This window comes from Lupinus angustifolius, unplaced genomic scaffold (genome assembly GCF_001865875.1).
Source record: "Lupinus angustifolius cultivar Tanjil unplaced genomic scaffold, LupAngTanjil_v1.0 Scaffold_184_4, whole genome shotgun sequence".
In the NCBI taxonomy this organism is placed as follows: Eukaryota; Viridiplantae; Streptophyta; class Magnoliopsida; order Fabales; family Fabaceae; genus Lupinus; species Lupinus angustifolius.
This window is the reverse complement of record NW_017726721.1, coordinates 83,756-96,077: the sequence shown is the minus strand read 5'-3', so window position 1 is coordinate 96,077 and position 12,322 is coordinate 83,756.

Below are 12,322 nucleotides of genomic sequence, written 5' to 3'. Positions count from 1 at the left end.
TAGTCCTCATATCAAATCAAAATTAGAAGTAAGGTCTAGGAAATGTGTTTTTATAGAATATAAAATCGGAACAAAAGGTTTCATTCTTCTAGAATTGCATAGTGGACAAATCTTCATATCAAGAAATGTCATATTTCATGAAAATCTTTTTCCTTTCTCATTGCATATTGCATCCATTCATGATACATCATTCCTTATTTCTAATACCAATGATCTGTCTTTTCTTGACACTCTCCCAACCAACCACACAACCATAACACCTACCAATTCACACCAAACCAATTCACACAACATGCATCTACCTAGTACAAGTTTATCATCAGTTGAGCCTTTTCCACAGAACTATATTTCCTCAACCACTGATACACTTTCACCATATCAATCCACATAAAATACCACTAATGCACCTCTACCAACAACTAAGCCCATTATTCCCAATTTGCCTCAATCAACTTCGAGCATCAGAAAATTAGATAGAATAACACAACCTCATAATTACCTTGGGGATTTTCATTGCAACATTCTCACTTCATCTCATCCATCATCACCAAAAGGTATTTTTCATCCTTTGTCTTTAGTTTTGTCATACTCCTCTATTAAGCAACCATATCTTAGTCATGTATTGTCCATAACCACAAATATTGAGCCCAAATACTATAGACAAACTATCAAATTTACTCATTGAATCAAGGCTACGCAAACTGATTTAAAGCACTAGAGTTAAACAATACTTGGAGTTTGGTTGACCTACATGGTGACAAGGTTCCCATTGGTTCCAAATGGGTTTATACAATCAAATACAAGTTAGATGGAAATATAGAGAGGTACAAAGCCATACTTGTAACTAAAGGTTACAATCAAACAGAGGACATTGATTATTTTGATACATTTACTTCAGATGTTAAGCTTACAACTGTGAGGTTATTATTGGCCATAGAAGCATCTCAGAATTGGTTGCTTCATGAACTTGATGTCAACAATGCATTCTTGCATGGTGACTTTGATGAAGATGTGTACATGGAGATTCCTATTGGTGTTACCTATGCAAAACCCAATCAAATTTTCAAATTGCATATGTCTCTTTATGGACTCAAGCAAGCTGACATGCACTAGTACACTTGTTGTTACTGTAGCTTGCATCAATTCTAAATGGCACAAAATAATACTTACTGACTGAGTCAGACCAGGTCACTCTCTTTAAGACGTTTCGTGACACTGCCCAAAATGTGCAAGCAGACTATCAACCACGCCATCCCCAAAATAAAACAGCCCAGATCTATGTTATCGAATTCTTACTGCATTGTAAGAACCAATCTCGAATACACCCACCACAATATGGCTAGTAGTGTCAATTCTCTTCCCACAATACTAACTACCAGTGTCAGTTCTCGAAATGCCCACAATATGGCTACTTGTGTCAATTCTTTCCCCCAATACTGACTACTAGTGTCAGTTCTCAAAATTTCTAGAATATGGCTACCTGTATCAATTCTTTCCCCCAATACTGACGATCAGTGTTAGTTCTCAAAATTTCCAGAATATGGCTACTTGTGCCAATTCTTTCCCCCAATACTGACTATTACTGTCAGTTCTCGAAATTTCCAGAATATGGCTACCTGTGCCAATTCTTTCCTCCAATACTGACTATCAGTGTCAGTTCTCGAAATTTCCAGAATATGGCTACTTGTGCCAATTCTTTCCCCCAATAATGACTATCAGTGTCAGTTCTCAAAATTCCCACAATATGGCTGCATGTGCCATTTCTTAGTGTCACGGAAAGAAAGGGGGAGAAGGTTGCCGGAAATGCGTCGGCGGAGTATTAGGGGGGAGAAAGAAAAGTTGAGAGGAAATGCCTTCAACTTGGTGCAAGTTAAAATGAAGGGAGAAAGCCTCTATTTACAACATGAGATTTTTTTCATGTTCCTCATTTCTCCAATGTGGGACTTGGGAGATGTTTTTTTTTTTCCAAAACTCTTATATGTGGGACTTGAGAGTTGTTTTTTCAAAACTCTTCTATGTGGGACTTGGGTGTTTTTTATATTTCACACTCAAAAGTTCCCACTAATTGTTTTCAACAAACCATATTCGAACAACACTAAATTGTCATCTTCTCTGATTTCCATTAGATACAAGCAATCTCCTCATGATACTCATTATTCACCCAACAGATCAATTCCAAGTTTAGTGTTCTTCTTCTCTATGTTGAGGATTTGATCTTATGAGGCAATGACCAAGCAGAAATCATTGTCACCAATGACAGAGGTTCTTTGCTTCCTAGTTTATGGGGTCTCTGCACATTGGAGTTAGATTCTATCATTTTGGTTTCCTGTGCCCAATTTATTGCAGTTGGGATTTTAATTGACAGCAAACAATTTCACTTATGCGCGGTTTATACTAGCACTTGCTACATTCAGAGAAGGATCCTTTGGGTTGAAATAATTGAGGAGATGAAAAATCACACTGGCCCCTGGTCTTGTATAGGAGACTTCAACGTGGTCAGGGGGGCCAACGAATGTCATGGGCCTAGACTTCCTAGTCGTGCTCCTTCGGATGAGTTCATTGCTTTTTCTGATGAGGCTAATCTTCTTCATCTTGAGACTATGGGTGCTGATTTCACCTGGACGAACAAGAGGTTGGGGTCGGCTTTGACTGAAAAGAGGTTGGATAGGATGCTTTGCAACGATGAGTGGATCTCATCTTTTAATATGGTCTCCTGCTGCTCCCTCCCAAGAGTCTCTTCGGATCATCATCCTTTGCTCTTTTGCTCTTCTTCCTCGGACACAAGGAGAATTTCTACCTTTCGATTCCATAAGATGTGGGTGCATCATCCTGATTGTCTTAGACTGGTTGCTGAGTCTTGGTCTGAGAGTTTAGATGGTTGTCCAATTTATATTCTGTCCCAGAAGCTTAAAAGGCAGAAAGTCAGGCTGAGATCTTGGAATGTTAGTGTTTTTGGTAACATCCATCTTGCTGTCCAGAATGCCTTGGCTGCCGTGGAAGACATCCAAACTAATATTAAAGATTATGGTCCTGATCAAGACCTGTTGGCCCAGGAGTTTGCTGCTGAAAGCACTCTGCTTAAAGCCTTGTTGATTGAAGAATATTTTTGGCATGAAAAATCGATGTTGAATTGGCATACGGGGGGTGACAGAAACACTAGCTTTTTCCACAAGATAACAAAGATTAGACAAGTGACAAAATCCATAACCACTTTGATGGATAGGGACAGAATCTTCAGTGAGCAACATCATATTGTCGATCATGCTCTAGATTATTTCATGGATCTCTTTGCTAGTCCTAATGTCACTACTCTCATCCTCCTTCATGAATTCATTCTGAATCTGGTTGAGGTTGAGGAGAACCAAATGCTGATAGCAACCCCTTCTCAGGAGGAAGTCAAGGCTGCGGTTTTCTCTTTAAAAGGTGAGGGAGCTCCTGGTCCCGATGGCTTTAATGGTTATTTATTTCAGACATATTGGGAGATTGTTTCTATTGATGTATTCAAAGTAGTCAAGCAATTATTTATTCACGGTTGGTTACCTCCTAATTTTAACTCAAACATAGTGGTACTGATTCCAAAAACTTCTAATGCTGTTAGAATTGAAGATTTCAGGCCTATTGATATGGCCAACTTCCAGTTTAAAATCATAACAAAAGTGCTAGCTGACAGGCTAGCTAAAATTACTTCCTGAATTATCTCTCCTCAGCAAAAGGGTTTTATTAAAGACAGACATATCCATGAATGCATTTGCGTTGCTTCTGAAGCAGTTAACTTGCTTGATCACAAAACCTTTGGGGGCAATATGGTTATTAAACTGGATGTTAGAAAGGCTTTTAATACCATGGACTGGGATTTTTTGCTACGAGCTCTTGATGCTTTCGGTTTTCAGGATAAATTTATTAAATAGATTAAGGCCATCCTCCACTCAGCAAAGCTCTCAATAAATATTAATGGCCTCAACACTGGTTTTTTCAGCTGCTCCAGAGGTGTGAGACAAGGAGATTCTCTATCCCCTCTTCTTTTCTGCTTGGCCGAAGACGTGTTTAGTATAGGCATTACTAAGCTGGTGGAGGCTAGAAGGCTGAGTTATATTTCTGGCCCTTGTAATCTTCTCACCCCAAGCCACGTTTTATATGCAGATGACATCTTAATCTTCTGCAAGGTCAAAAAGAGAGAATTGATTGCTTTGGAAAAGCTTATTTCTGATTATGCTAATGCTTCTGGGCAGCACATAAACTTGGCTAAATGCTAGTTTTATACTCAAGCTTCTCCTAGAAAAATTAGCAATCTCTCATCTTACTTGGGCTTCAACTCTAGAGCAATCCCTTTTAACTATTTGGGAGTTCCTCTATTCAAAGGAAAGCCGAGAAGAATCCATTTTCAGCCGATCATGGACAGAATTCTCATGAAGCTAGCTAAATGGAAAGGACACACTCTTTCAATTATGGGCAGGGTTGAGCTAGTAAAATCGATCATACAAAGCATGTTACTTTACAGTTTCCATATCTATGCTTGGCCAATCCAATTACTCAAGCATCTGGACTCTTGTATTAGAAATTTCATTTGGTTTGAAGATGTGAAAACTAAAAAGCTTGTTACAGTGGCATGGTTTCAAGTCTGCTCCCCTACAAAATGTGGTGGCTTAGGTGTAAGGTCTATCACGAATCTCAATAATGCTGCTATGATCAAGTTAGCTTGGAAGATGATGACTTCTAAGCAGGAGTGGGTTGTTTTCTATCGTAATAGATTTGGTCTATCCTCGATGCCAAACTCCAGATATTTCAAGTCCTCGGTTTGGTCGGGTTTAAAGAAGAATTGCCTTTCTGCTTGGAGCAACACCATCTGGACTATTGGAGATGGCAAGGATGTTAATTTTTGGGCCGACAACTGGTTAGGAGAGCCATTGGTGGACTATCTAAATATTCCTCAATGTTTGCATGGTAATTTGATGGTTGTTGTGGCTGATTTAAACTACAACTCCTCTTGGTCGATTCCTCATTTGCTCCTAGATAAGCTTTCGTGGCTCAGGGATCAAATCTCCAATTTTTGAATAACAAACAGCAAGGATAGGTTGGCTTGGCAGGGATCCAGTGATGGCTCTCTCAGTTTCAGAGAGGCTTATCACTTCATCAGCAAACCAGGTAACTCGCTGGACTGGTGCAGCTTGATCTGGTCCAGTAACATCCCTCCTTCAAAGTCCTTTATCATATGGCGGTTATTGAATGATAAATTGCCTACCGACGAAAATCTTGAAAAACGGGGTTGTCTTCTGCCTTCTGCTTGCAGTCTTTGTATGGAGCAGCCTGAGTCATCGCATCATCTGTTCAGTGATTGTAAGTTAGCGGTTTCGTTATGGGCTTGGATCAGTTCTGTTTTCTTTACTACTATAAACACTTCCAGCATTCATAATATTTTGTTGGCCTGTAAGAGAGCTTGGTGTCCTCAAGTCAAAGAGTTGTTGGCTGCCTCTATAGTGCACACAGTTAGCATTATTTGGTTTTGCAGGAACCAGGCTAGATTCAACACTCCTTTAAACTTGTCCGCTGCAATGGCCAAGCTAAAGCTGGAAATTTCCCTTTCGGGCAACACGTCAAAGGCGCTGGCAAGACCCACAATTCTAGAGCTCACAATTTTGAAGTCCCTAAATGTAAGAATTAACTATTCTTTAGCTCCTAATATCATAGAGGTGCGTTGGTTACCCCCAATCGGGGGTTGGACTAAAGTGAACTCGGACGGGGCAGCAAGAGGAGCTCCTGGTAACACAGGTGGTGGTGCTATCTTCAGATACCACAATGGGGATTTCTTGGCCTGCTTCGCGAACTATTTTGGTATCCAATCTGCTCTGTTTGCGGAGTTAAATTCGGTACTGATGGCAATTGAGTTTGCGAGCAGAATGGGTTGGAACATGCTATGGCTGGAATGTGACTCCTCTTTAGTTGTTGATATCTTTAAAGGTGCAGCCAAGCCTCCCTGGAAATTGGTCAATAAGTGGAACTTTTGCCAGGGTATTATGGAGATCATGCAAATCAATGTTTCCCACATTTTTAGAGAAGGAAACTTTTGTGCTGATAGATTAGCGAACTTTGGTATTACCTCCAATTGTCTGGCCACTTGGAATGAAATCCCTTCCTTCATTTCGCATGAATTCCATCGTAATAGGATCCTTCTCCCGAACTATAGATTCTCATCTCTATAATTGACTTTTTATTTTCTTTATATGAATGGGGTGTTGTTGCACCTGTTAATTTAAAAAAAAAAGATTAAATGTATAGATTGTTTTAACTTAGTTTTTCTTGTTAAATGTGAATGAAGATAATTTGTGGGTGTGGTGGCATGATTTATATGGCCCTAACAAAGGAGTGGATTGCGATAACTGGTTTAGACTTTCTAAGGATAAATGGTGATGGTATCTATTGTTTTAAACATTTGTTCCCCAACATTTTCATAATATCTTCTGTCTTATAATTTATGGTTAATAATTAAATATTTAGTCCCATAATATATGATTTATGTGTCCCTAGCAAAATATTTAATAATTAAATATTTAACTTAAATACATTTTTTTAAGATGTCATAATAAATGCAGTAACAAACTCTGGGAGAGAAGATGTATTCGCGAAAGGAATTTGTTACATAGGCCTAATTTTAGTGTCTACCTTAACCTAATCACGACCTAACCTACAAGTATATTAAACATACTATTTAATAAGGCTTATAGACATTTACCATTCATTTGTATTATTTTTTAAGAGTCATTGATGAGAAAAATAAATGGTAGACAATAAATTGACAATGTATAAAACTTATACATAGTTAATAGATACATTTTTTTCTCTTCATAAATTAGAGAAAAATAATAAAATGATACAAAAGAGAATATAAGTCAAACGATTAAAAAATATAAGTCATTATGATGATGAGCTTCTCAAGTCCACAACACTACTTTTTTTTCTAAAATTCACATCTAATCCAATAAATAATATTACCAATTTATTCTAAATTTCTAATCAAGCAAGTCAATTTAGTTCATTGCACAAACACATTCTTTTTTTTTTTAAAGCAAGGGTGAAACTACACCCACAAATATATTAAAGAAGCAAAGTACCATTACAAGCCCCTAAACCTATAGTTAGGGAGGAGTAACAAATTTCTATGAAAATCATGTAACAAGAAGGAAGGAGGAAAATTCCACCAATAATCCCTTCTGTAATTCACACCAAAGTTTGCCAATCTATTCGCACAAGCATTCCCTTCCCTAAATATATGGGACACTTTAACTTGCATATCCAACATAGAATTCTTGCACTTATTCATAAGGTTGTTTAGCTTCCAAGGAACCGGCTTACTACCCCTGAAAATTTCCACCACCGAGGTTGAGTCACATTCCAACTAGATTAGTAACCAACCTTTAGAATGAGCAATCTGGACAGCTATAATGGCAGCAAGAACTTCTGCATAAAGAGAATCCTGAATGCTAACGTAAGAGGCAAAGCATCCCAAACACTCTCCCTTGCCATCCCTGAAAATTGCACCACCCCCTGCATGCCCCGGGGACCCTTTAGCTGCACCATCAGTGTTGATCTTCACCCAACCCATCAAAGGCAGGTCCCAATTGACCTCTGCAATAGCAGGGGCCTTGCTATACTTGCATTGAACATGAAAGGCTCTCAAGATGGAGAATTCCAACAAAGAAGGTTTAGCACAGAACTTAGTGAAGTTGCCAGTGAAAGAAGTATTCAACTTGATTTTTGCAATTGCTTGGGCAAAGGAGATGTACAAGTTATCAAATCTGGCTTTATTCCTGCAGAACTAGATAACATAGATGGAATTGACAATGGCAGAAACTAGAACCTGCTTCAATTGAGGACTCCATTGAGTTGAGAGGGACATAAGGCTCTGAAGGGAAACATGATCTAGGTAGTAACCTATTTGGGAGCTCAGCGAATTCCATATCAGCTTAGCAAAGCTACAATTGAAGAAAAGATGAGCAGAAGACTCCTCAGTTGACCTACACAGATTGCAGATAGAAGGCAGAGCCAATCCTCTCAACTTCAGGTTTTCATCAGTTGGCATTCTATTATTGTGAAGTCTCCAAGTGACAAAAGACTTAGAAGGAGGAATAGAGATTGACCAAATATTGTTGCACCAGTTATCCTGAGCCAGATTAGGCTTAGTGAAGATGTAGGCCTCTTTTGAAGTTAGGATCCCATCACTAGAGTGAAGCCAGGCCAACTTGTCAGCCAAGTTTGAGCTAGGAATGGGGGTCTTCATTATCTGCTGACAAACAGCAGGGTGCCTCCTAGCCATCCAGGAGGGGATTATCCAGGCAGAGTCATTAATGAAGTCAGTAACCTTGGCTAATAGAGCAAAGGAGATTGGAGTGGGGATGCCAAGGATGTCAACTAAGGAGTTCCCCAGCCAATTATCCACCCAGTATCTTATGCTTGTCCCATTGCCCAACAACCAAATTGAATTCTCTAAGATGACATGCCAATGTTTCTTTATGTCAGGCCAGATGGAGGACTTTATGTAGGAAGACTTAGGCTCTTTATTTTTGCAGAATCTAGTCCTGTAGAAGTTAGCCCATTCCTGTGAGGTGGAGTTCATGTCCCAAGCCAACTTTAACATTGCTGCCTGATTCAAAAGCTTGATTGATCTCAAACCAAGCCCACCCTCTTTGACAGGGCAGCAAACCTTGTGACAAGCAACTATGACTAGCTTCTTGACCTTAGTATCTCCTGACCATATGAAATTCCTTATGCAACTATCCAATCTTTTTAGCAAATTGACTGGCCAGCTATAGACCTGAAAACTATAAACTAGCATACTGTGAATTATAGACTTAACAAGCTCCACTCTCCCCATAATTGAGAGACAAGATCCTTTCCACTTGGCCAACTTGTTGACAATTCTGTCTGCTATTGGCTGCAGATGAATAGCTTTTGGTTTACCTTTGAACACAGGCACCCCAAGATAGTTGAAAGGCAAGCTACCAGCTCCAAAACCCAGCCAGGTAGTTAGCTTGCCAATTTTTCTAGCATTGGCCTGAGTAGAGAAGAACTTACACTTGTTGAGGTTTAAACACTGACCAGAAATTTTTCCATAATCATGAAATAAGTCCTTTATGGCTAACAACTCTCTCTTTATGCCTCTACAGAAAACCAAAATATCATCAGCATAGAGTACGTGACTAGGGGTTGCAATCCTAAACACATTCTTTCTGTTACCGTTATCATGTTGAACTTTGTTTCTATTTGATCTGATTATTATTAATAAAGTATTGTGGCTTATAAGTTGGTTTGAGGGTCAAAGAGAAGAGTTTAAAGAATGAAATGAAAGAAATTACAAATTCAAATCTCACTCATAACAAATATAAAAAAGGAGTCACACCCTTAACAAATCCTACTAACATTTGCTGATCAACAATATATATATTAATAAAGTATCTTAAAGAAGTTATGAAATTAAGAAAAGAAAGAAGATAATTTATTCCATATATGAATGTTGTGAAACCCGAGTCAGATATCAAATCGAAAGAGGTCACATATTAGGTTTAACTAGTTTAAATGATTAAATCGTCTAACCAAGCTGTGTAATTTTGTATATAATTAATATTTGTCTATAATATAATATATATAATGCAAATTTTTATATAATTAATAATTATGTATAATTATATTGAAGTAATATCTATCCATCCTTTTTCGGATCAAAGTAAAATAAAATATTAGAGTAATATTCCATTTTTTCTAATAAATTATGTAAATTGTTCGATTTACTTTATGAGTTATTACAATTTAACTAAGTTTAACACAGTCGGACTGGAATTTCCCAAATTAACCAGTCAACAGTCGGACCACCCAGTCCAGTCTAGTTCTCATAACATTGCTATACATAAAGGCAAAACGTCTTATAATTATCTCTTTGGCTTAATTTCCTCTTAACTATTTTGTCATTCTAATTAACTAAAATTACAAAACTTTCTCACACAATAAAATATATATTAATGGAACTTGGAGAAAGTAACATACACTAAAAATATCAAACCACCAATGCAATTTTTAATAATATCACAATTCATTTTCATATTTTTTATCACGAAAATTATAATATCATGTATACTCAATACAAAAAATGTGATATAATTCTCTTTAATGAAATATATATAAAAATGAAATATTTAATACTAGAAAATAAGAATGCGGATTGTGCAAAAATACTTGCAACGATTTGGGTATGAGTCTATATTTTTGGATCGGCAAATAATTGAGACTCGAGATTTGAAGACTCTCTGTTAGATGGATTTGGATCTGGACAATGAAATACCCATACCAACGAAATCCATATCCATTATTCATTCCTAAATATATATTGTTAATCTATAATGTTATATTATATTATTAATTCATAAATGTGATGATTATATTGTTAAATAATGATGTTATATCTATTCTATTAACTATATAATAAAAAAATGTCTTTATTATGTCATCATGAACACATGTCACCCTCTCATTTACTTTTTCCTCCAAAAGAGCTTCATATTCCTATGACTCAGACAATGTATTTCACCTTCTACTATCTATGTATGAATTAAAAGGAATGATGAAAAGACTAAATTACACATTCTATATTTGTGACAATTGTCTAGAGAATAGGCTATTTTCGTCAAATAAAACTTGAATTGCAAACGTCATTTCCTTTTCTCATGTCATACAATAATATGTCTGTTAGAATTAATAAAAAACATACAAGATGATATGAAATGTAAAAGATATAATAATAATTAAAAAATCGAATTCCAAATTGAAGTATTTTTGTAATTTTTAAATATTTTGTTAATAAAAAAGACTCATATAGTATCACAATTTGATTTCTCTATTTTCATTAAAAAAATTAAATTCGAAATTGAAAAAAATAATATTTGTCATGTCATCATGGACACATGTCACCCTCTCATTTATTTTTTTTCCTCCAAAAGAGCTTCATGTTCTTATAGTGAACTCTCAAACATTATATTTAATCTTCTACTATCTATGTATGAATTAAAAGGACTGATGAGAAGACTAAATTAGACCCCCTATATTTGTGACAATTTTCCAAAGAAGATACTATTTTCGTCAAATAAAACTTGAATTTCAAATGTCATTTCCTTTCCTCATGTCATACAATAATATGTTAGTTAGAATTAATAAAAAACAGATAAGATTATCTGAAATATAAGGAATATAATATTGTTACAAAAATCAAATTCGAAATTGAAGTTCTTTTTTTTGTAACTTTTAAATATTTTGTTAATAAAAAAACTCATATAATATCACGATTTGATTTCTCTATTTTCATTAAAAAAGCCAAATTCAAAATTGAAAAAATTATTATTTGTAGAACTTCTAAAAAATTATTTTCAAAAAAACACATAGTAACATATTTCGGTTATTAGAAAATTCAAATTCAAAATTGTCATTTATTTTTCTTATGTGTTTTAATAGGCAAATCTACGAGTAACACATGTGTTGTTAACCATCCGAAAGTACGGACATGTGTGTTTTAACTATGTGAATGTACGAGTAGCATGTATATTCTTAGCAATGTGAATGTACGAGTAACATGTGTATTCTTAACAATGCGAATGTACGAGTAACATGTCTATTTTTAACCCTAAGAATGCATGACTCACATGTGTTCCTAACAATACGAATGCACGAGTAACATGTGTATTTTTAAATACGCGAATGCACGAGTAACATGTGTGGTTTTAAACACGCGAATGCATAAGTAACATGTGTTCTTAATCATATGAATGTACATATAATATGTGTGTTCTTAATCATGATACAAAAAAATACCGCCTCGTACAAATGCACATGTAACTTACTAGTTGTTAAGTAGTAATATGATGTTATGGTGTTAATTGATATGTATAATCCAATATTGTGTTTATTAAACAACTCTTACTAAATCAATTTTACATCATAATGTTAAAATAGTTAATTTCAAATGTGTTTTTAACTTTAAACATGTTTTATATTTTTTTCTCCTGTTGATTATCTAAATAACATATAAGATCGTCATAGGAAGAAATAAACAATTACATAAATTATTTGTAATTATTTTTAATGTTTTTTTAAATTTATGGATTCTGATTGATATCCAAGGACTCATATGTAGCAGAACCAACCGATATTAGCATAGCTTTGAGGCAAGTCTGGGTCTAAAAATAAAACAATGAGACAGATCTTGATAATGTACTATCCATATCCATCCAGATCAGACTCATTGTCATCCTTAAATATGGGCCGACACACTACTACACAATGGAAG